This window comes from Canis lupus, chromosome 17 (assembly GCF_011100685.1).
Source record: "Canis lupus familiaris isolate Mischka breed German Shepherd chromosome 17, alternate assembly UU_Cfam_GSD_1.0, whole genome shotgun sequence".
Lineage (NCBI taxonomy): Eukaryota > Metazoa > Chordata > Mammalia > Carnivora > Canidae > Canis > Canis lupus.
In genome coordinates this window covers 12,781,840-12,807,820 of record NC_049238.1, presented here as the reverse complement: position 1 = coordinate 12,807,820, position 25,981 = coordinate 12,781,840, and the positions used below count along the sequence as shown (strand labels likewise).

The following is a 25,981-nucleotide window of genomic DNA, read 5'->3' as shown; positions in this document are numbered from 1 at the left end:
TTTCCAGGGGACCTACACCAACATACTTGGCCTAGTTTTGTGACTTGATGTTGACCGTGGCATGACATTTCAGGTGGGAAGACTAAGAGTGTTAGTGTTAACAAAATAACAAGAACACTTCAAAAACAAATCCCCAACACCCCAAACTTTGCCTCCTGTGTAACATTTTGCTTTTGCTCTCCTACACCTACCTTGTATCTGTGACTTATGTTCCATTAAAATGTGTTTAAAGTGATCTTTTTGAGTGTTAGACTTCAAAGTGCTCAACTTCCTTGAGAAATATATTTAAAAATATTATCTTTGATCTCATCTTCAGACTATTCCTTAGGGCTATTTTTCTCTTATGTAGATCCAGTTGGTCACTTTTTGTTCTCAACACTCTGAGGTATGACCATGTATACAGAGGATGCCCTTAGAGTACCCTTGACTATCAAACCCAGAAATCTCACTGTCAGCTAAGACGATTATCTTCAATGGGTGCTCAGACTGTAAAGTTCCCCTGGATGCTGGTTATATATCCACAATATTGGGTGCATTTTCTGTCAACTATTTTTCTGAATTAGTAACAAATGAGGCATAGGATTATATTCATTTAGTGGCACAGAAAGCCACCCAACTGGTGTCAAACACATCCTTTGCCTTTATTGCAAATACTGAATTGAATTCCCTCTTCTTCACCAGGAGTCTTCATTTGCTGACTCTTTTCTCATGAGGCTATACCTTTTCATTGGCTCTTAAGAGTTAATTAAATTAAAAATTTCAAAAGGCTAGAGCTAGAAGTGAACTTAAAGGTAATTAGACCTGCAAGAAAGTATGTCTAGTGGTAAAGCAAGTTGTTCAACACCACACTGAGATGAGGCAGTGCCAGGACTAGGAGGGGTTTGGGACTCTCAGTGGAGCCTTAGGGGCAGCCTGGGGTATATTCACAGGTTCTACACTGCCTGCCAGTGAGTCCAAATATCTCCCCCCACCAATGAGATTCTTTATTTTTTGATGAAATGAAAATTTCCATTTAAATTGCCCATGTTTTGATATATATTTATAAACCTTGAGAACTAATACTTTAATAACCCTGACACTTTATGACTTTGGGGAGGAAAGATTTCATGTTGAAGTTGAGGTTTCTTTGTGTTCTTTTATTGTTTTGGAGAGTAAAGGACTAGATAGCTTCTGGAGATGATAAAAGCCAGGTTGTTTTCTAAAGGTAAATGAAATCTACTTAGAAATAATAGGAGGGTGGATCTGTTTCATCCTTAAGACTCCATGCCTATAGACTTTCTCTCACAGATGCCTACCTCACAGTGTAGCATTAAAATCTATTTCAAGAAATAGGTGAAGGGAATTAGGAGGTAGAAACTTCCAGTTATAAAATAAGTCATGGCAATGAAAAATACAGCATAGAGAATATGGTCAATAATATTGGAATAATATATGGTGACAGATGGTGACTATTGTGGTAAAGCACTGAGAAATGTATATAATTATTGAATCATGATGTACACCTGAAACTAATATGACATTGCATGTTAACTATACTTTAATAACAAAAAAAGTAAGAAAAGAGATATCTGGGCACTGGCTCTGCTTTCTCTCTGCTGTTTGAAGATATGGCCTTCCTGGTGCTATTTGGTTCAAGAACCAAGAGATCCTGGTGAATATAAAAATAAGTAAATGTAAATATGGAAGAGCACTGATTACCAGTGTAAGCTGCTCAGGAATGGTGATGTGAGCCTGGGTATAAAGGATGAGGTGTAGCAAGAACTTAGCTTCTTTCTCAGTCCCAGGAAGACCTCCTTGTTACTATAGGTAGTAAGTCCTATTGTAAACATGGGGCCAAGGAAGGGCTGTGGACAAGTGGGTGTGCCACATGTGCTCTTGGGTAGACCTGTGGCAACCTTGCTTTGATTAGTCCCAAATTCTTGGCTAAGCAAATTGGGAAATAAGATGTGTGTGTGTTGAAAGGGCTCTTCAGCTAGTTTTTTTCCCTATGTTGTGGCTGCCTTTCCTTTGGTGTAGTCTCCGCTCTGGGTTTATAGCATTCTGATCATTCTGCTTGGTTCTCATTTTCTTGTCTTGGCTGACTTTCACACATTTGATATTCAGGTCCAGCTTTACAGTTTGCTCAATGAGCTCAGAGCCTGCCGTATAAAAGATGCCCCCAATGATAAGAACCATATAACCATTTGTGAACTCATTCTATTTGAATAGATTATATCTGCATTCCTTATTTCACTTCAGACATCCACACGTAATAGGCCTAGCCATAGCATTTTCCTTCCCAAGTGGTTCAGTGGATACTGTGAGCTCCATTTGTGATTTCAGGGTTTTGCTTTAGCCAACTGCATTGAACACCCACTATGTGGTAGGTGTCACTCTATCTAGCCTCTGAGAGATGCAGGATGAACAATCAGGGCATGCTTGATGGCATTTGAGCTGGCTTTTTATGGAGGAGTAAGACCTGAATGGCTGGTGGTGGGGAAGATAAAAGCTCCCAGGGGACCTTGGTCTGGTCTGGTGATGCTGGGAGGAAAGACCAGGAGGAAGTCTCATGCCAAGCTGTGGAGTTCAGGTATCACTAGGGAGGCACCTGCACCCAGATCTGCCCACCCCTAGCATAAGGTCTTTTCTCTTGCTGCCTCCGTAAGCTACTTCCGTATTGTTTCCCTGCTATCACACACTTGAGGCCCTGCCTGTGACAGCTAATTTTTGATGCCTGCCTTCTCAGGAAGTGCCTTGGTTATTTTTAGTGACCAGTCAAAATAGACATCTACTCCTAGGGAAGTATAGAGTGAAAGGTACCCCACCTAGTTCTTTTTCTCCAAAAATGCTTTTTTTTGTGACAGTAGGAAGAATGAGTAATATATTAATTTCAAATACAACACAAGAAATAACATTTGAAACAGGAACAAAGAATAAATAACTATTAATCACAAGTTAAGCTCTCCTGTTTTCTGTTTAAATGATTTTCCCCCCACTGGATCACAAGGCTCTCATTCTTGCCAGGACTTCCTTTCCCAGGGCAATGTGCATTAATCTTCCTGAATCTGAAGCTGAGCTGGTCGTTGATGCTGTTAAGAACCCTGTATTCTAAAACCTCCCATGATTCACATTTCATGAGGCTTCTTGTTCTGCCTCTTCAGAGAGAATCAGAATTTACCTTTCTGGAGAACTAGCTCTTCCAGAGACAGTGTGGTACAATGGGTAAGGTCAAGGGTGGACACATTTGGTGAGTTTCAGTCTGAGGCTGTCACTTAAGCTAAGTTTTGTGCCAAATTGCTGGGCTCGCTTGTCTTCTTGATGGGCCATGAAGTAATAATATACATATCATAAGACTGTCCCCGGGATTAAAAAGTATGTATAAAGTGCTTATCATAGCTCTTGGCACATTGTAACCATCTAACAAATGCTAGCAAAATTGATTGTTTTTATTTATACCTGACTTCTTCTGCAGGGTGAGGAGGAATCTTTCAAATTTCTGCTATTCCCAGAGGTGCTGGCAAGGAGGTGGAAGGGCTGACTGTCCCCTCCCCGATGACACACTATCCCTAGCCTGGTTCCTAGGGAGAAGTTCGTCTGCTATTCTTCTCATTTTAGACATGAGGAGACTGAAGGTCAGAGAGATTTTATTCCCAATCATTTGTGCCTGGTGTATCATACTCTTCAGCACCAAGTCCCAGTGCTGACTTGTACAGTGTAATTAAATCTACCTGATTTAGTGAATGCTTGTCCCCAATAATCTGCTCTGCAACTATGCCACCGGAACATGAATTCCTTATGCAGTGCTCATCTACAATGCAGCTTCGGGTGATGTTTCCTTCTGATTGGAATTGGGGGCAGGGGGATGCTCTTCTCATTTCCATCCTCCTTTTTTTCATCCATTTTCTCTATCCTTTGTCATCCAAGGGCTTCAACCCACCCTCTACTCTGATCTTTCTTCTCAGGTATTATTAATATTTATTTCTTTGAGATCTCATTCATGAATCAGTCATTTTTATACCTTTTTAAAAATATTTCATTCCATTTTTAGACCTTTTAAAGCTTTAAAACATATATTTTTTAAAAATAAGAGCTAATTAAGGCATACAATTTTTTAATCCAATAAGAAAATGCTTAGCAACATAAAATCCATGAAAACTTGAAAGAGCTGTCATATTAGGGTCTAAATAAATGGTAGATATTTAATATTACATATTATAGAAATTCTAATTTTCATTTCACCAATATTAAAAACTCAGAAGTGTATATGATATTTATAAACAATTGCTATCTACTTGCATTATTGGCTGGAGAGATCTCATGAAAATCTTGCCTTAGGAAATCTATTTAATGTTTAATGGAGGGGGAGAGAGACTAGAGAAAATAGGTGCGTGTGAGGATAGGTATTATGTTTGTCACATGGCTAGTAAGTGGTCAAACTTGGATTTTAATGCAAGTCTGGCTGACTGAGTTCTACGTACATCAAGTCTCTCCATCCTTTCTTTTCTCTAACCCCTTGCAGATTTGCTTTTGAAATTTAAGGCTGGCTTTTAACCAGGAATTTATTTTCAGGCCCAGCTTGTTGGACTAAGCTAAATTTAACTGGCCTATTGTCTCAACTGAGACATTTAGCAGTTTACTTTAAGTATCTGAAGGCTAGTAATAATAATCCAAAATCAACTTCCTTTGAACAACCTTAATTTTTTTGGGATCCTAAATTCTAGATTTTTCTCTATTCAGTGAGAAAAGCTTATTGCCCCTTTAGACCTTGCCCTCTACTGAATGTGCTGGCAAACTCTAAAGACCAAAAATGTTCTCCAGAATAGTTTTGTTTCATGCAACCTAAATGTACTGTGCTGAGACTCATAGTGAGAGAGTGTAGGGAAAACAAGAGAAATTTACCTTCTGTAAAGCTACTGGTCTAAGGCAAGTGTTAAAAGTTTCCATACGTTTAGAGACAAATATCTCCTTTTGGGAAAGAGAACAAATGAGAGGTAATAGGTTATTAGGGAGTAATGTTTGTCGGAGCAAAATTAGAAGTAATGATTGAAGTTACTTGCTTGCACAAGTATTTCTATTTTTCCAGGAGGCCTAGAAAATGTTGACCATGGATAAAGGCTTCCTGTGACTATCTTGCGTTCACTAAAAATAATGAACACAAGATAATGACCATGGAACTGAAGGATGCTTCTCCACTCCCGACCCCTCACCCTTTGGAAGAGTGCCTTTATAAGCCTTGCACACTACCCCTTCAGAGAGCAACATTCCTCTTCTTGTGCACTTCTTTGTATGCAAGTTGTCTCTAATAAGTTCTGCCTGTTTTCTTTCTCTTGAGTCCAGTGTTCAGTTTTATGACAATGAGACTCAAGAACCTGGTCTTGGGGGTTCGGTAACATGAGGAGCTTCAAAACCAACTACAGAACTCATTCCCTGTTCTCAAGGAGCTTACTGTCTATTGTGACAACAGGATGGTTAACTGCTACTTGACATTTATTGAGCACATACTATGTAACAGGCACTCTTCTAATGGGTACAGGTCAGAGAGCCTCTAACCTCAGAAGGATCTTCTAGGTAGGTACTGTTATTACCATCTCAGTTTTGTAGGCTAAGAATCTGAGGTACAGAGGTGTTAACTACCTTGCCTAACATCACCTGGGGAGTGGAATTGCAGCCTGAGAAGACTGTTCCCAGAGACAGCATGCCCAACCCTGTACGGTGCTATGCCGCCTCTCCTTAATTAAGGCCAACCTGCATTCCACAGTGAGTGCATAGTAATTACACTGTCTAGTAAGTGGTGTTGAAAATCTGATTCGGATGAGTTCAGAAGGTGGAAAGCTAAAATAATAATCCTTCCCACCTGCAGAGGTTGTTATGATACAAAAGATTTCTACCTGTTATCTCTTAAATTAATCCATTCCCAGATGGGAACTATTCAAGTAAGAATCCGACAAGTGCACTTACAGCATCCCATCTGGCTTTCTGTGAAAATATGAAGTGATTTAGTGGCTCTTAGTTTAGAGAACCAGGAGTCCAGGCAACTTCAGCTGAGTCTGGGACACATTAAAGTGCCCAGCTGTGTGGTTTCACTGCACTTTGAATTCTGTTTTGGTAAAATGGACACAACACAAGAACATCAAGAAAATAATTAAGTTCATAAATGAAGAAACATTAAAATTATCTAACATAAAATCTTAGAAATATGTACTGTATGTAGCCATTTCCAAGATTTCCAATAGTTTGTCCTCTTTGAAGCTGGAGTGTTAATATTCAATCATTGGGCTCAATTTGTGAATTTTCAGTGTCTTGCAAATTCAAAATATATCCACCATCCTGACCTGCCTTTTCCCTGCCCACTGAGACCTTGTTACGTTAGAAAACTGAGATATAACTCTCCTATTTTCTCCTTATCCTCAAGAGATGCTTCTTCCAAGCCAACTTAATACAGAACAGGATTTATCTTTTCTGAGTCCCAAGTATATCAAATATATTATTCTTCATATAAAAGTGTTCAACGAATTTAAATACAAACTCTATAGCACACGAGACCTTGTGTTTTATGGTCTTCTACACAGCGACTCTCCTTTGGCAGTATTAAACTTTCTCCCCATTGAAAATGGGTCCTGTGTGTTCCATTTCATTTCCAGTCACAGTAATTATATTATTCCATCGAGGCCCATTTCAAATGTAACTTTCTCCCAAAGATTTTTATCATCTCTTCAAATAAACATGATATTTCCCTCCTTTAAACATACATACAAACATGTCACGTTGTATATCTCACTGTTATGGCACCTTTTAATTTTCCTTGTGTTAAGAGTAATTTGTAATTATCTCATCCTTTCTTCTAGATCCTGAACTCCTGATATCTTGTTCCTCTCTACTTTTTCCTATGGTATTTATCACAAATGGGCTCTCATTAAATATTTGGTAAGATGCTCTCAATTTTGATTCCTTTTTTTAAAAAAGATTTTTATTTATTTGAGAGAGAGAGAGAGAGACAGAGAAAATACAAGCTGGGGTTGGGGGAAGAGGCAGAGGGAGAGGGAGAAGCAGACTCCCCACTGAGCAGGGAGCCCAACCTGGGGCTTGATTCTGGGACCCTGGGATCATGACCTGAGCCAAAGGCAGACACTTAACTGACTGAGCCACCCAGGTGCCCTTCAGTTTTGTTTTCTGAACACTTTATAATGATTTCTGCTTCTGGAAAAGTTTTAAGGTTTAAGATATTTGCCAGTATTTTTGCATTAGACAAGAATTTATGTATGAAACACAAATTCTTCATTTACTATGCTAAGCCAACAGAAAGAAAGGTACATCTATAAAACTAATAAGGTTCTCTGAGACTTGCAGGACAAGAGAGAAATTGCAAGGTTGCTTGAAAAAAAAAAAAAAAAGAGTGAGGACTTTAAACTTAGACCTGGAGGGGTAGGGTTCTAATACTACTATGGGGGTAACTGTGAGCATACCTTCTGACAACAGACCTGTTTTGTCTGCAGATGCTCTGAAGGTTGCACACCAGAATATCTGTGAGCAGTTAACACAAGAGAAATGTGCATCTTTTTTTAGATTTTATTTATTTATTCATGAGAGAGAGAGAGAGAGAGAGAGAGACAGAGAGAGAGGCACAAACACAGGCAGAGGGAGAAGCAGGCTCCATGCAGGGAGCCTGATGTGGAACTCTATCCCAGGTCTCCAGGATCAGGCCCTGGACTGAAGGCAGTGCTAAACCGCTGAGCCACCCGGGCTGCCCAGAAATGTGCATTATTAATATAATAATGTACTCCTAAAGTAAGTAAACTCAGTGCTTTCTTTATGGAGCAAAATGAACTCTTCTTTCAATTTAATCTCATTTAAAAAATCAACCATTTCAATTAAAAAAATCAACCATTAAAAAAATCAACCATTATGGAGCAAAATGAACTCTTCTTTCAGTTTTGTCTTATTAAAAAAAATCAACCATTTCAATTAAAAAAATCAACCATTAAAAAAATCAACCATTATGGAGCAAAATGAACTCTTCTTTCAGTTTTGTCTTATTAAAAAAAATCAACCATTTGAATAAAAAAAACAACCAGTTTTCTCTTATTAAAATAAAATCAACCAACTTTAATACAGTTGAAATAAAAATAATCAACTGTATTATTTTGTTGTTGTTCAAGAAGAGGACTTTAAAATAGCTCTCTTCTTGGATTCATGGCATGGCAGCAGTCCAATTTTTTAGGCCATTTCTGGATTAAGCTGTAGATCATGTGGAAGTATTTTCTGAAAGCTGGCTCCAGGGCACCAATAAACTGCATCTTCTGGTGCAGGCTGATAAATGTGATTTTTTTCCCGTACAAAACTGAATTGCTTTTGTCTTCCCTATTTTGTGGCAGAATTAAAAATTAGAGCACAAAATAGTGCTTGAAATGCAGTCATTTCACTTAGGAAATAGAGTTGAGCTTGACAAAGATTCTAGGAGCAGGTAAATAAAAATGGAATCAATGTGTGATCTTGTAAAAGGATGCTATCTCAGAGTATCTCAGTTTTTACATTTTTAAGTTGGGGATAATAATCAAAATACCCACTGCATAGCATGGTTGTGAGGACTTAAGGAGATATGATATAAAAATTAGGATGGGGCCTAGATCATAGAATATATATATTTTGTTGTTGTTTTAACTGCAATATGTTATGAATATGCTATAAATCTGTATGATAGTATACCATGAAACATTTAAATAATACTCCAGAATAATATTTAATGACATAAAAAAGTGTATATGGAAAAGGAGATTATAACATCATTTGCCCCATTTTGGTAAAAATAGGTAAGTGGACTAAGAAAATTTTGTTTTTGCCATTTTTTAAAATTTAAATTTAAATTTTAATCAATTTGCCAACATATAGTATAACATCCAGTGCTCATCACATCACATTTTTACCAATTATTGAAAGGTGTTATGCAGATTAATAATAACCTGAGGTGTCAGGCCAAAACTCCAGAAAGTCATCAAAGGTGACTCATTCATATGTAGTAGAGTTTGGATTGCTGATCCCTTTCTATGCTTTCCAGTGTGTCCATCACCCATGATTCTGGTGTTTCCCTGTCTTTGACCTTTGTGTATCCTAGCTTAACATTTCATATCTTTTTTTTTCACTACTAAGCTTTTAGATTAAGAGAGGGAGGCTAAACTTGTGCTTCGTGCACCATCTTTAACCCAAAATTGATCATGTGTGGTTTTGTGATTGAGTCTGTGTTAGCTTCTGTATTGGAAGCCTTCCTAAAACCTGCTCAAAGCTTTAGGAATATGAATAGATTTTTCCATTTTTATTTTTCAAGAAGCTTCAACTTTGCATCTACAAACAAGAGATAGAGGAACTCAAAGGCATATTATGAACTTAATTGGTTCTAGATTGCCTACCTACAGTATCGGATCCCCTGACAAGTGGTTGCTCCTAGTACTACTTCCTATAACTTACAGGATTGTAGTTGAGATGGCAAAGTGTCCACCAAATGCACGTTCTTCCTCCTCCACATTGTGGAATGACTCTTAGGAAGTGGCTCCTGTGTTTGGGACTGCAACTCTGCCAACACACTCCCATCTCCATGTGTGGCCAAGTGACTGGCAAAGATGAGCCAAAGTAAACTGTTATCGCTTCCAGACCTGACCTGCAAACACTTGTGTTCCTTCTTTTTCTCTTCTGTTGCCCTCAGTGGAAAGAGTAACCTTGGAAACCATATGTTTGAGAGAGCAGAGGTTCTGACAGCCTGGGTGTTTGGATGACTGCATGGAAAGAGGACACTAGACTGGGCCTGGTAAAAGGGTCTATTGTGCTTAAACTATTATTTACCTTAAGGTTTATTTGTTATAGTCATAGGTCTACCAAAACTAAACACTGGCATTGGAAAGTTTACCTTTTGATATTCTCCAAGCTCTGAACATGATATTGTACTTTATGTCATAAAATTAAAAAAAATAGTAATTCAATCTCCCTGAGTTTTCCTGAGATGACTTCCTAGCTATAGTTGGTTATCTATGATTTTTACTGGCTGCTCCCACAGTATTTACTCAAGCAATTCTCTGGACTTGTCTTCATCTTGTAAGATCTTCCGGTCAAAGTTCTTAAACATAAATTTAAAGTGGCTTAATGATGGATATAAGTATAACTCTTTTCTAAATAATTCTCCATCTTTCTCATTTAAAAGATTGTATGAGGATATGGAAAAGAATAGAACATAATCAAAAGGATAAAGTAAGAAATGACCTTGAATACAGGGTATATATCTTTCATCAAACTTCCCTGCTAGCTTTAGTGAGATCTTCAATTTTACAAGGAACTGTTCCATGCAGGAAAGTGTCATGCATAATTTAAGTTCACTAAGAAATTCTTTTAGCATTCCTTTTGTTTTGTTTTAGCTCCTGGCAGACTGTCAAGACTTGAAGTAAGAATTATAGATTCTGCATAATATTAAGGAAAATTTAGGAATGTGCAGTATTCTTACATTTAAAATTTCCCTTTTTAAGAAAATAAATTAGGGAAATGAGAACACCTTACTTTTTTCACTGCTAAAGTTGTGAAAAGAAATGGACACTGTGATCCCTTAGAGATGAGACATGAATCATTTATGGGATCCTTGGAAATACTGGCCAAGCTATTTCCTGGGCTTCATATCCCATTCTAACTTTAAATAGTATAACCTTTGAGTTGTTCGAGATTTTCTGAACTTATTTATCTTTCCAAAAATGCTTATTTTCGCTCTGTCCCTGCTGACATCAATTTGTTGTCATGTTTGGTTGCTTTTGCTAAATGATTTCTTCTCCTAAAACCTGATTCCTCCCTCAGCCCTTTTTTTCTTGACCACTCAGAGGCCTTTGAAACTTTTTTGTTCTTTTTCTTTCCTTGGGTTTTTTGACATTTTACAGATCTTGTTTTTGGGGTCTACGTTGATCCCAGAGAGAGTCCTAGATATACAGCTAATCTATATTCTAGAACTTAAAATTAGCCAAGTGCTCTGAGTGAACATTGGAGACAAATCGAGAAAGAAAATTTCTTCCAGTTTTTTTAATCTCTTAAAATCATAAACTAATCAATAACAAAAGATTAGTTTCTTATGAAATGATCCATTTAAATGGATGGCATCTTAGTACATTTCAACATTGGATTTTATTTAAAATCCCATTTATATTCCATAAAAGGAGTATGCTCATTTTAGCAAGTGAAAACCTCTCCTGTTTTCCTGTCAAGGATGCCATGGCTCATTTCTCAGGCAAAACTTCCTTTATCAAAAGGGCAGTATTTATGGAACCCCCTATTTTGTTGCAGACACTGGGCTCAGTGTTATGGTCAGTGACGGGTGGAGGAATGTGAGAGGTGCTGATACTATCAAGTCTATTTTGTGTTTTCAGAAAGCAAACCACCTACTTAGGGTAGAATCATTACTCCAGTAACCCAAACACAAACTAGAATTTTGATAATGACATAACAGAGCAACTAAGTGTTGTTTCAAAAGGGAAGGAAAGTTTATGCCCAGTTGTGATAGGGGAAGTTTTCAGATAGTTGTAACATGTGACAGTGGCCTAGTAGGCAGCATACAACATAGGCAGAGCAGGATGATGGTGATCACTTCTGAATTGAATAGAGAGAAGAATCCATAAGAATGGATGAAGACTATGTGGGACATCTGGATTACTCTAACTGACCAAACTTGAAAGTAAAGTGAAGGAAAGGGATCAAATCAGTTAGAACCGGTCTTAAGACTCTCCAAATCGCAATGTTTTCTAGCACCCTTCAAAATTGAGCTTAGACATTAAACAATTCTATACATTTCTCAGTGCTTTTCAGGATGAGTGTGTTTTTAATTCCCTACATCTATTTTCACCCAATCCTGCCACCCACCTCCTCTCTGGCAACCCCGATGAGAAGGCCTCCCTGATAATCTTTCCCCACCTTCAGAATCGCTTCCTGTTCTGTCATTTCCACACCTTCTACACATGTCTACTGAGACATTCACCACACCATGTGATCAGTTACTTACTGATACTCAAACTGATTGCTCAAATTGAAGACAAGCAATTATGTCATCTCTGTATTTTTGACAGCACACTGCATGTCTGTTGTATAGGAAGGAGGAAAGCAGTAAATATTTGTGAAATTCAATTAAATTTAATCAATAGATTTCTTTTTAAAAAATATTTTTAATTTATTTTTGAGAGAGAGAGAAAGAGAACACAAGCAAGGGGAGGGGCAGAAGGAGGAAGCAGGCTACACACTGAGCAGAGAACCTGATGTGGGCTCAATCCCAGGACCCCAGGATCATGACTTGAGCAGAAGACAGACACTTAACCGACTGAGCCACCCAGGCACCTCAGGTCTTTTATTTCTAAATTCAGTCTTTTTCCAAGGTGCTATCTAGTTAAATGTGGTAAAATGCCTGATGAGATTATTGAAAGCCCCCCCCCCCAATATAAATTTTAAAATAATCTTTGGTAATTCGGGTGAACTTTAACTGTACATCTGATGCACGTATCAATAGTACGAGTATCTTTTGCCTTCGTGGATGTATCTTGCAAGAAGTCACTGTGGCTGAGTTCAAAAAGGGTGTTGCCTGTGTTCTCCTCTAGGATTTTGATGGAATCTTGTCTCACATTTAGATCTTTCATACATTTTGAGTTTATCTTTGTGTATGGTGCAAGAGAGTGGTCTAGTTTCATTCTTCTGCATGTGGATGTCCAATTTTCCCAGCACCATTTATTGAAGAGACTGTCTTTCTTCCAATGGATAGTCTTTCCTCCTTTATCGAATATTAGTTGACCATAAAGTTCAGGGTCCACTTCTGGGTTCTCTATTCTGTTCCATTGATCTATGTGTGTGTTTTTGTGCCAGTACCACACTGTCTTGATGACCACAGCTTTGTAGTACAACCTGAAATCAGGCATTGTGATGCCCCAAGCTATGCTTTTCTTTTTCAAAATTCCCCTGGCTATTCGGGGTCTTTTCTGATTCCACACAAATCTTAAAATAATTTGTTCTAACTCTGAAGAAAGTCCATGGTATTTTGATAGGGATTGCATTAAACGTGTAAATTGCCCTGGGTAACATTGACATTTTCACAATATTAATTCTGCCAATCCATGAGCATGGAATATTTCTCCATATCTTGGTGTCTTCCTCAATTTCTTTCAGAAGTGTTCTATAGTTTTTAGGGTATAGATCCTTTACCTCTTTGGTTAGGTTTATTCCTAGGTCTCTTATACTTTTGGGTGCAATTGTAAATGGGATTGACTCCTTAATTTCTCTTTCTTCAGTCTCATTGTTAGTGTATGGAAATGCCACTGATTTCTGGGCATTGATTTTGTATCCTGCCATGCTACCAAATTGTTATATGAGTTCTAGCAATCTTGGGGTGGAGGCTTTTGGGTTTTCTATATAGAGTATCATGTCATCGGCAAAGAGGGAGAGTTTGACTTCTTCTTTGCCAATTTGAATGCCTTTAATGTCTTTTTGTTGCCTGATTGCTGAGGCTTTTGCACAGCAAAGGATACAGTCAACAAAACTAAAAGACAACCTACAGAATGGGAGAGATATTTGCAAATGACGTATCAGATAAAGGGCTAGTTTCCAAGATCTATAAAGAACTTATTAAACTCAACACCAAAGAAACAAACAATCCAATCATGAAATGGGCAAAAGACATGAACAGAAATCTCACAGAGGAAGACCTAGACATGGCCAACATGCACATGAGTAAATGCTCTGCATCACTTGCCATCAGGGAAATACAAGTCAAAGCCACAATGAGAAACCACCTCACACCAGTGAGAATGGGGAAAATTAACAAGACAGGAAACCACAAATGTTGGAGGGGATGTGGAGAAAAGGGAACCCTCTTCCCCTTTGGTGGGAATGTGAACTGGTGCAGCCACTCTGGAAAACTGTGTGGAGGTTCCTCAAAGAGTTAAAAATAGACCTGCCCTATGACCCAGCAATTGCACTGTTGGGGATTTACCCCAAAGATACAGATGCAATGAAATGCCGGGACACCTGCACCCCGATGTTTATAGCAGCAATGTCCACAATAGCCAAACTGTGGAAGGAGGCTCGGTGTCCATCGAAAGATGAATGGATAAAGAAGATGTGGTTTATGTATACAATGGAATATTACTCAGCCATTAGAAATGACAAATACCCACCATTTGCTTCAACGTGGATGGAACTGGAGGGTATTATGCTGAGTGAAGTAAGGACAAACATTATATGTTCTCATTCATTTGGGGAATATAAATAATAGTGAAAGGGAATATAAGGGAAGGGAGAAGAAATGTGTGGGAAATATCAGAAAGGGAGACAGAACATAAAGACTAACTCTGGGAAACGAACTAGGGGTGGTGGAAAGGGAGGAGGGCAGGGGGTGGGGGTGAATGGGTGCCGGGCACTGAGGGGGGCACTTGACGGGATGAGCACTGGGTGTTACTCTGTATGTTGGTAAATGAACACCAATAAAAAATAAATTTATTAAAAAAAAGAAAAAAAATAGTACGAGTAAAAAAGATGTACTTAAGAGTGAACTGTAATTTTACCATTTCATCACAGATAGCCAGAAATATGAAATCTTCCCAAAGACTAAAAGTTGCAGAATGACTCACCTAGAAACTATATAATTATTTCAGCTATTAATTTTTTTTATCTAAAGCAATTTCTATTTAGAGAGCAATGTATAGCAGAGAGACATTTGTATGCCTAGATAAAATGGATGCCTAGATAAAATAATTCCTCTAATTTAAGTCACTTTAGATCATATTATTTGAATCTATTCAGCTTAGAATGGAAAGGGGTATTTAACAAAAACTAGAGGTTAAAAGAATTAATCACTTTTAAATCCTCAATTTCATGTATGATGACTCATAAAGCTCTTTAAAGTAAATTTTAGGGTAAATTATTTTTAAAAGTTGAACTTTACAGTTAGGCAAACCATGGTTTCCCTCCCTGCCTTGGCCGTGGCTAGCTGTTTTGGCCCTACAAATTATTGAACCACTCTGAAGACCAGCTAATACATGTTCAATATAATTACAATGTGTATCTTTCAGGATTGTTTTGAGAATTAAATAAGATTATATGTGTGAAATGTCTAGCCCCTGGTGATCTCTGCTGGGAAAATGCTAACTATGACCATCACTACCACAGGTACATTGAAAGGAGTGATACTGGATCATTCTCAGGAGATACAATTCTGATAAGAAGTGGAGTATAAGTAGATAAGTATATATTTTTAGCCCAACATGAAGGAGTAAAAAACGGAGGATAATGTGAGAGATATGTGAGATTATTTTAATAACTCTGAGTGGTAACAATCCAATGTATGTCATTATACTGTTTACATTTATGCCATGGAGACATATCTATTCTTATTCTCCATGACTTGCAAAGGAGTTAATTCCGACTTTGAAAACCAAACCCAGAGGCAGATGCTCTGATCAATAAATACAGCTTTTCAGGGCAACAACAGTTTCAAGGGTGACAGCCTTGTTGTAAACTAACTGGTGCAAAGGAACAAATGGTTTTATTTTTATAAAGTTGTGGGATGACAAATTGTCCTGGTTTGCCTGAGCCTGAGGGATTCCTGGGATACAGAGCTTTCAAGTACTGACACCAGAAAAGTCCTCTGGCAAAACTGATCATCCACTGGGGTGGGAGGATAAGATTAGCATATGAAGCACCCAGATCTTGGGAGGTTCCAGTGAGGTAGAGTGGGCACGTGTGGCGGGAAACCTGGCTCCTTGAACAATATTCTGTAAAGTAAGCTGCAGGAGTGGCTGGCCTACTTGGTAATCAGCATCTTTAAGTGTGTGTGTGTGTGTGTGTATGTATTTCCTTTGGCTATAATAACAATACATCTTATAGATTTATCGCCATCTGCTCTATTACATATTTTATTTCTCTAAGTTTTTTTATTGTAGTATAATTAGTGTACAGTGTTATATTAGTTTCAGGTGTCCAACATACTGATTCAGCAATTCGATCCATTACTCAGGACTCCTCACGATAAGTGTAGTCACCATCTGTCACCATACAACATTATCATAATACTATTGACTATATCCCCCCTACTGTACTTTTCATCCCTGTGACTTTTTTTTTTTTCCTGTGACTTATTTTTACAGAAATTTGGACCCTTTAATCCTCTTTGTATATTTCACTCATCTCCCCACCCACATCCCCTCTGGCAACCATGAGTCTGTTCTCTGTGTTTAAGAGTCTATTTGTTTGTTTGTTTTATTTTTAAGATTCCACGTATAAAAATCATATGGTATTTGTCTTTTTCTGAGTGATTTCACTTTGATTTCTCTAAGTATTTTTGATGTTCATCTTTCCAACTAGCTCTCTGAGGTAAAGTGGGGATTTTTTTCTGTTTTGTGTGCTTAGCAGACTTTGGAAATACATAAAAAAGAGAATTGAAATCATTTATTCAAAACCCATTACTTGCAACTCATGAAAAAGCCAAAACAATTACCCTTGCTATTATTTTTTATTACTTTCTGGCCATTTTTATAAGTGTATTCACTTTGTAAGTGTATATGTGTGGGCTTGTGCTTTTGACATATAGTTTAATGATATATACATTTTGAATCTCGCAGTTATTATCATTATTTTGCATAGTCAATATTTAGTCAATGTTCATCTTACACCTACTTAATCATTTACCTGTTTTATTTCTCTTTATCCAGCCTGCAATTACATGTTAGGTTCTGGGATCATTTTCCTTCCGTTTGAACATTCTCTTTAGTAGATTTATTTTAGTGCACGTTGTTGGTGGAAGATTCTCTCTTTATCTAAAAGCATCATTATCTCATCTTTATTTTTGAATGACATTTTCACTGAGTATAGAATTTCCTTTGGCATTTCTTTTTCTTTCAGAACTTTAAATATATACTTTCATAATTTTTTTTTTTTTTGGTTTCCATCATTTCTAAGGAGGAGTCAGCCATCAGTTTTATTACTTTTCTTTATAGGTAACAACACATCTTTATCTCTCTAGTTAGATTTAAACACTTGTCTTTTCCTTTATTTTTCAACAGTTTAACTATCATGTACTCAGGTGTACATTCCTTTGCACAGATTATTTTTTAGGATTTTTCAGAGACCCTGGAATTTGTGGGATGGTATCTTTCATCAGTATTGGTGAAAATGTTTAGCCACTATCTCTTTGCTGTTGCTTCTTCCCCCTCCTTTCTATCCTATCCTTCTGGGCTTCTAGTTTACACATATGTTGCATCTAATCTGGTTTCAGATGTGGGAATTGTCAGTGGGGGGACTTCCATTGGTTCTTTCTTAAAGATGAAAATTCCCTGGTAAAATTTCACAACCTTATCTATTTTTTTCCTTATCTATTTTTTAATTTTAAAATCTTTATGAAGTAATTATGATATAATTATCAGTTGTGTACCTGGTTTCTTTTCATGGATTCCAGTTTTATAGTATTTTGGTATGTCTGTTAATTTTTGATTGAATGACATAAGTTGTATACTGAAACTATTTTGAGATTATTTCTCCTAAAATGGGTTCACTCTTCTTTTAACTAGTAGTGATAGATTATTGCTTGAATTTAATCAGGGACTGTCTCAGTGTGAGCCCTTTGTGGTAAGGCTGCACCTACAACTAGTTTACTATAGTTTCTTTAGCTGAGAGTCTGCAGTAGTCTGTGTAGGCAATTTAAGGGATTTGGGGCTGATCAATTTTTAAAAGGTGTGACCAATATTTTCTGGCTATTTAGGGTCTTTTCTGGCTCCATACAAATCTTAGGAGTATTTGTTTCAATTCCGTGAAAAGTGTCATTGGTATTTTGATAGGTATATTGCATTGAATGTGTAGATTGCTTTGGGTAGTATAGACACTTTAACAATATTTATTCTTCCAATCCATGAGCATGAAATGTTTTTCTATCTTTGTGTCTTCCTCCATTTCTTTCAGAAGTATTCTGTAGTTTTCTGAAACTAATGATATACCATATGTTAGCAAATTTAATTTAAGAAAATAATAAATAAATAAATAAAATCTTTAAAAAAAATCCCTACTCCTAAAAAACTAATAATAAAATAAAAGGTATGACCATTAGAGGTAGTAACCCACAACAACCTTTATTGGTGGCCTTGGATAGGGTGACATGGGATGGGATGTCCCTCATAGTATGAGACCATCCAGAGGCTAGTAATATAGGTGTCACCATCCAGAAGGGAGAAATGGCAATGGAACAGAAGAACTGGAGAGTAGATGAGGAGTCTCTGGGTCAGAAGGCTCCAAAAGGTAGCTTGGGTCTTTTTAACTACAAATACTGTGTTATCAGTGGGTAGTAAGTCCAGGAAGGTATTTTGGGGTATTCAAAACAGGCAGGCTCTAAATGACTAAAAATCTGGTAATTTCAACTATTTAAAAAAATTATTGGATGTGTAAAAAAAAATTGAGTTTGGAGCAATTTAGCTTTTGAGCTAAAGGGTCTCAGCCTATAGTGAAGAAATAAACAGACTAGGGGGCAATGCATAGAGGTCATCATTGGCTCATTTGTATCTACAACAGTCTGCAAGTTCCTTTTCTGGAATATCCTCTACTTTCCTTTTTTTTTTTTTTTTTTTAAAGATTTTATTTATTTATTCATAGAGACACAGCTAGAGAGAGAGACAGAGACACAGGCAGAGGGAGAAGCAGGCTCCATGCAGGGAGCCCGATGTGGGACTCGATCCCGGGGTCTCCAGGATCACACCCTGGGCTGCAGGCGGCGCTAAACCGCTGCGCCACTGGGGCTGCCCTCTACTTTCCTTTTAGTGTATGTTTCACAAGCACTGCATAAAGGTCACTTGATTGTTCAGATGTTATCTCTTGGGGGTTATAGCTTCTCTAGTTACTGTTTCCTTAGCTGTCTTCAGGGGATGATTTCAAGTTTCATTCATTCATTCATTCATTCATTCGTTTATAACCTGGCTTTTAAAATTCTTCTAGGAGAGACCAGTGGCCTACTATTGACAGTCTTTCTTTTAACTGATACATTTAACCAATTTATATTTAATGTGATTACCAGCCTATTTATATATATTTGTGATTTACACATGTCTCATGCTTTGTTGATTTTTTTTCTCCAGTCTTGTTTTATTTTGGAGTAATAGACTTTCATTTGACCTTTACTAGTTTAGAAGTTATAAGTAGAGATAGAGGTTCCATTTCTTTTTTTAAGATTTATTTATTTATTTGAGAAAGAGAGAGAGAACAGGAGGAAGGGTGGAGAGAGAGAGAGAGAGAGAGAGAGAGAAATCTTAAGCAAATCCCTGCTGAACATGGAGCCTGATGTAGGGCTTGATTCTAGGACCTAGAGATATGACCTGAGCTGAAATTAAGTCTGACACTTAACTGGGATCCCTGGGTGGCGCAGCAGTTTGGCGCCTGCCTTTGGCCCAGGGCGCGATCCTGGAGACCCGGGATCGAATCCCACATCGGGCTCCCGGTGCATGGAGCCTGCTTCTCCCTCTGCCTGTGTCTCTGCCTCTCTCTCTCTATCTGTGTGTGACTATCATAAATAAATAAAAATTAAAAAAAAAAAAAATTTAAAAGTCTGACACTTAACTAACTGAGTTACCCAGGTACTGCTAAAGGTTCCATTTCAATTTAGTTAGTTATTACTCTGCCAAATAAACATAATTTTATATTTTAATCAAAATCAAAAATATATGTATACAATAAAATGGACTATTGTGAGTGTGTACATTCTTCTGAACAATTCAGGAAACAATACATTTTCATATTTATCAGAAAATTCAATTTCCACAATTTTCCTCCATTCCTACACACCTATGCCCACAGACAACCCTTCATCTTATTTTTTTAATTTATTATATATTTTTAAGACTTAATTTTTTTTTCAGAGCAAGTTGACAGTGAAAATTGAGAGAAAGGTACAGAAACCTTTCATAAACCCACTGCCCCTGCCCTACATGTATAACCTTGCCCATTATCAATATACCCCAGAGTGATACACTTGTTAAAATTGATGACATATATTGACATGTCATAATCATCTAAATTCCATAATTTACATTAGGGTTCACTTCTGGTACTGTATATACTATGGGTTTTGACAAATACAATCTTTTTTACTGTCTCCACAGTTTTGCCTTTTACAGAATGTGGTAGTTGGAATCATACAGAATGCAGCATTTTCAGATTAGCTTCTTTTACTTAGTAATATATACTTAAAGTTTCTCTATTTTTTATACTTTGAGTAGTTCCTTTTTCTAATGATAATAATATTCCATTGCCTGGTTGTTTTGCAGTCTTTATTTATCCACTCACATATTGAAACATATCTCATTTGTTTCCAAGTTTTTTTTAAGTTATTTATTTATTTATTTATTTATTTATTCATTTATAGACCACATAAACAGGAAGAGGGACAGAAACAGAGGGAGAGACTCTAAAGCAAACTCCATGCTGAGAGTAGAACCCCACGCAGGCTTGATCTTGCAATCCTGATCATGACCCGAACTGAAATCCAGAGTCAGATAGTTAACACCTGTTGCCCCCCCCCCCCGCCCCGCTCCCCCCGCCACCGCAGCCAGCTGAGCTGCCCACCGTCCTCAGGCCCCCCACGTCCCCCCCTCTCCACCTCCCCCCTCTCCACCCACCCAGCAGCATTTCCCTGACCACACCCCTCGTGGGGATCCCCTCCCCCATCGCAGTCCAGAACTTTCTCCCCACCCCAGACCCATCACTCACCTCCAGCACTGGCTTGCCCAGCACACCACGACCACAACATCCTTTCCGGTCGCGAGACTCGGACCTTGATTCCCTATCCCCACCCTAAAAAAAAAAAAAAAAAAAAGACTGAGCCACCCAGGCTGCCCCCACCACCAATTTTGATAGATTGTGTTTTCATTTTCATTTAGTTAAATATATATTTATAAAACATCTGTGTCCTTTAGAAGTGTGTTATTTAATTTCCATGTATTTTGGAATTTTCCAGTTATCTTTCTGTTATTGATTTATATTAATTCCACTGTGGTCTAAGAGCAGATATTGTATGATTTCTATTCTTTTAAACCTGTAAAGGTGTGTTTTGTGGCTCAGAATATAGTCTACCTTGGTGAATATTCCATGTGAGCTTGAGAAAAATATTTATTTTTCTGATGTTGGTGGAAGTAGTCTATAAATATTGATTATATCTAGTTAATTGATGATTTGTTGAGTACAACTATGTTCTTTCTGATTTTCTGTGTATTGGATCTGTCCATTTCTGATAGAGGAGTGTTGAAGTCTTCAACTGTGATAGTAGATCTATTTCTTCTAGAAGTTCTATTATTTTTACGTTATGTAGTATGATGTTCTGTTCTTAGGTGCACAAGGATTACTGTACTTTATTAGAGAATTGACCTCTTTATCATTATGTAATGTCCTTCTTTATCCCTTATAAATTTTTTCGCTTTGAAGTCTGCTGTATCTGAAATTAATATAGGTATTCCTACTTTCTTCTGATTGGTGTCAGTATGGTGTATTTTTCTCCATTTATTTAATTTTAATTTATATATGTCTTTATATTTAAAGTGAATTTCTTGTGGACAGCAACTGGTAGAGTCATTTTTTTTTAATCCATTCTAACAATCTCTGTCTTTTAATTGATACATTTAGACCATTGATGTTCAACGTGATTATTATATAGTTGGATTAATATTTATATACTATAAATATATTTGCTATTTTTTGTTTGTTGCCCATATTCTTTGCTCCTCTTTTTTACTGCACTTGTTCCTGACTTTTGTGGTTTTAATTGAGCAACATTATATGATTTCATTTTTTAAAAATTTTTTGAGGATATTCATCATACTTTTTCTTACATTTGTTTTAGTGGTTGTGCTGGAGTTTGTAATATGCATTACATCCAATCAAAGTCCACTCTCAAATAATACTGTACCACTTTACAAGTAGAGTGAGTACCTTAGTAATAACAGGATAGTCCTAATTATTCTCTCCTGTCCCTCCCGTCATTGCTGTCACTCAATTTATTTCTATTTAAGCATGCATAAGGCCATATGTAGAACCTATTCTTCTATGCCCTGCTTCTGCCAGAAAGCTAGGGAAAGATTGGCTTGGGTTGTTTATGGTAATTTACCACCTCCCCTGCCCCATGCTAAATGTTTGCAAACACAAATCTAAAGAGTTATATAAAGAATCAAATTTCTCTGCTAAAGAATTAAGTTTCCCATATGTCTATTAATTGGTAGGTAGAAGGGAAGGGAAAGGAGTGCATTCCACCAGCAGCTATCTGCTCTAGGTTGTTTTCTACCTGGACAGGTGAGACCTATTGGATTTCTAGCTATCAGGTGCATCTGATTTTACACACAATTCAGGGCAAGAGGACTCTTGGGCCCATTGAGTCCATTGTCACTGAGAATCCTCTCCAAGCTTTGTTAGTTCATATATCTGTATCTATATCTTTTTAAAATATTTTATTTATTTATTCATGAGAGACACCGAGAGAGAGAGAGAGAGAGAGAGGCAGAGACACAGGCAGAGAGAGAAGCAGGCTCCATGAAGGGAGCCTGATACAGGACTCGATCCTGGGACTCCAGAATCATGCCCCCGGCTGAAGGCAGGTGCCAAACTGCTGAGCCCCCTATATCTATATCTATCTATCTATCTATCATCTATCTATCTATCTATCCATCCACATATATGTACATATATCTATATTATCTATTCATAAGCATATACAATCAAATGCAATGTTGCTTTATTATTTTGAACAAACTATTATCTGGTAGATCAATTAAGAATAAGAAAAATACTCATTTTTGTCTTACCTTCACTTATTCCTTCTTTGATGATCTTCTTTTCTTTATGTAGATCGGAGTTTCTGATCTATATTCTTTTCCTTCTCTCTAAACAACTTCTTTTAAAATTTCTTGCAAGATAGCCCTGTTAGTGACAAGTTCTGTCCATTTTTGTTTGTCTGAGAAAGACTTTATTTCTCCCTCAGTTTGGTGGGATAATTTTGTAAAATAGAGAATTTTAGGTTGGTCTTTCACTCTCCCTCTCTCTGTCTGAACACTTTAAATGTCTCAGTCTACTCTTCTTGCTTGCATGGTTTCTGAGGTGAAGTCAGAGGTAATTTTTATCTTTGTTATTTTGTGAGGTTTATTTTCCCCTTCTTTGGCTTCTTTCAAAAAAAATTTTTTTTAAATCTTTGATTTTGTGTAGTTTGAAAATGGTATGCCTATGTGTAGTTTTTTGTTTGGCATTTGTTCTGCTTGATATTTCTGAGCTTCCTGGATCTGTGGCTTGGTGTCTGATATTAATTTGGGAAAATTCTCAGTCATTATTGTGTCAAATATTCATTTTCTTTATGCTATCCCCATTATGCATGTTATATCTCTTGTAACTGTTTCACAATCTTTAGATATTCTGTTTTTAATTTTTTTTTTTTTACTTTTTTGGTATTATTCTCTTTGGCTTTAATTTTTTTTTTTATTCATTTATGATAGTCACAGAGAGAGAGAGAGAGAGAGGCAGAGACCCAGGCAGAGGGAGAAGCAGGCTCCATGCACCGGGAGCCCGATGTGGGATTCGATCCCGGGTCTCCAGGATCGCGCCCTAGGCCAAAGGCAGGCGCCAAACCGCTGCGCCACCCAGGGATCCCTGGCTTTAATTTTTGAAGTGTCTATTGTTATATCCTCCATCTCAGAAATTCTTTCCTCCTCTGTAACCAGTCTACTATGAAGCCAGTGAAAGGCATTCTTCATTTTTGTTATAGTGTTTTCTACCCGTAGCATTTCTTTTTAGTTGTTTCTTAGGGTTTTCAGCTTTCTTTTTTTTATAATAAATTTATTTTTTATTGGTGTTCAATTTACCAACATACAGAGTAACACCCAGTGCTCATCCCGTCAAGTGCCCCCCTCAGTGCCCGTCACCCAGTCACCCCCACCCCCACCCTCCTCCCCTTCCACCACCCCTAGTTCATTTCCCAGAGTTAGTCTTTATGTTCTGTCTCCCTTTCTGATATTTCCCACACATTTCTTCTCCCTTCCCTTATATTCCCTTTCACTATTATTTTATTCCCCAAATGAATGAGAACATATAATGTTTGTCCTTCTCCGATTGACTTACTTCACTCAGTATAATACCCTCCAGTTCCATCCACCTCGAAGCAAATGGTGGGTATTTGTCGTTTCTAATGGCTGAGTAATATTCCATTGTATACATAGACCACATCTTCTTTATCCATTCATCTTTCGATGGACACCGAGCCTCCTTCCACAGTTTGGCTATTGTGGACATTGCTGCTATAAACATCGGGGTGCAGGTGTCCCGGCATTTCATTGCACCTGTATCTTTGGGGTAAATCCCCAACAGTGCAATTGCTGGGTCATAGGGCAGGTCTATTTTTAACTCTTTGAGGAACCTCCACACAGTTTTCCAGAGTGGCTGCACCAGTTCACATTCCCACCAACAGTGCAAGAGGGTTCCCTTTTCTCCGCATCCTCTCCAACATTTGTGGTTTCCTGTCTTGTTAATTTTCCCCATTCTCACTGGTGTGAGGTGGTATCTCATTGTGGCTTTGACTTGTATTTCCCTGATGGCAAGTGATGCAGAGCATTTACTCATGTGCATGTTGGCCATGTCTAGGTCTTCCTCTGTGAGATTTCTGTTCATGTCTTTTGCCCATTTCATGATTGGATTGTTTGTTTCTTTGGTGTTGAGTTTAATAAGTTCTTTATAGATCTTGGAAACTAGCCCTTTATCTGATACGTCATTTGCAAATATCTCTCCCATTCTGTAGGTTGTCTTTTAGTTTTGTTGACTGTATCCTTTGCTGTGCAAAAGCTTCTTATCTTGATGAAGTCCCGATAGTTCATTTTTGCTTTTGTTTCTTTTGCCTTCGTGGATGTATCTTGGAAGAAGTTACTGTGGCTCAATTCAAAAAGGGTGTTGCCTGTGTTTTCCTCTAGGATTTTGATGGAATCTTGTCTCACATTCAGATCTTTCATCCATTTTGAGTTTATCTTTGTATGGTGAAAGAGAGTGGTCTAGTTTCATTCTTCTGCATGTGGATGTCCAATTTTCCCAGCACCATTTATTGAAGAGACTGGTTTTCTTCCAGTGGATAGTCTTTCCTCCTTTGTCAAATATTAATTGGCCATAAAGTTGAGGTCGACTTCTGGGTTCTCTATTCTGTTCCATTGATCTATGTGTCTGTTTTTGTGCCAGTACCACATTGTCTTGATGACCACAGCTTTGTAGTACAACCTGAAATCTGGCATTGTAATGTCCCCAGCTATGTTTTTTTTTTTTTTTAATTCCCCTGGCTATTCGGGGTCTTTTCTGATTCCACACAAATCTTAAAATAATTTGTTCCGACTCTGAAGAAAGTCCATGGTATTTTGATAGGGATTGCATTAAACGTGTAAATTACCCTGGGTAGCATTGACATTTTCACAATATTAATTCTTCCAATCCATGAGCATGGAATATTTTTCCATCTCTTTGTGTCTTCCTCCATTTCTTTCAGAAGTGTTCTATAGTTTTGAGGGTATAGATCCTTTACCTCTTTGGTTAGGTTTATTCCTAGGTATCTTATGCTTTTGGGTGCAATTGTAAATGGGATTGACTCCTTAATTTCTCTTTCTTCAGTCTCATTGTTAGTGTATAGAAATGCCACTGATTTCTGGGCATTGATTTTGTATCTTGCCACACTACCAAATTGCTGTATGAGTTCTAGCAATCTTGGGGTGGAGTCTTTCGGGTTTTGTATGTAGAATATCATGTCATCGGCAAAGAGGGAGAGTTTGACTTCTTCTTTGCCAATTTGAATGCCTTTAATGTCTTTTTGTTGTCTGATTGCTGAGGCTAGGACTTCCAGTACTATGTTGAATAGCAGTGGTGAGATGCAAAAATTCTCAACAAGATACTAGCCAATGGATCCAACAGTACATTAAGAAAATTATTCACCGTGACCAAGTAGGATTTATCCCTGGGACACAAGGCTGGT

At 37.5% G+C, this 25,981-nt stretch overlaps 1 long non-coding RNA gene across 2 annotated transcripts in view; it reads left to right on the top strand.

The window, feature by feature from the left end:
* The window catches only part of LOC111090419, a 56,952-nt gene extending 50,049 nt beyond the window's left edge, over positions 1-6,903 (top strand). Inside the window, exon 5 of one of the 2 annotated variants that reach the window (XR_005371819.1) lies at positions 6,825-6,903. This is a non-coding gene — a long non-coding RNA (uncharacterized LOC111090419). Of the gene's footprint in view, positions 1-3,451; positions 3,590-6,824 lie in introns of those variants that run through there. The other variant, XR_005371820.1, reaches the window with a different exon arrangement.
* The last annotated feature ends 19,078 nt before the right edge of the window (positions 6,904-25,981 follow it).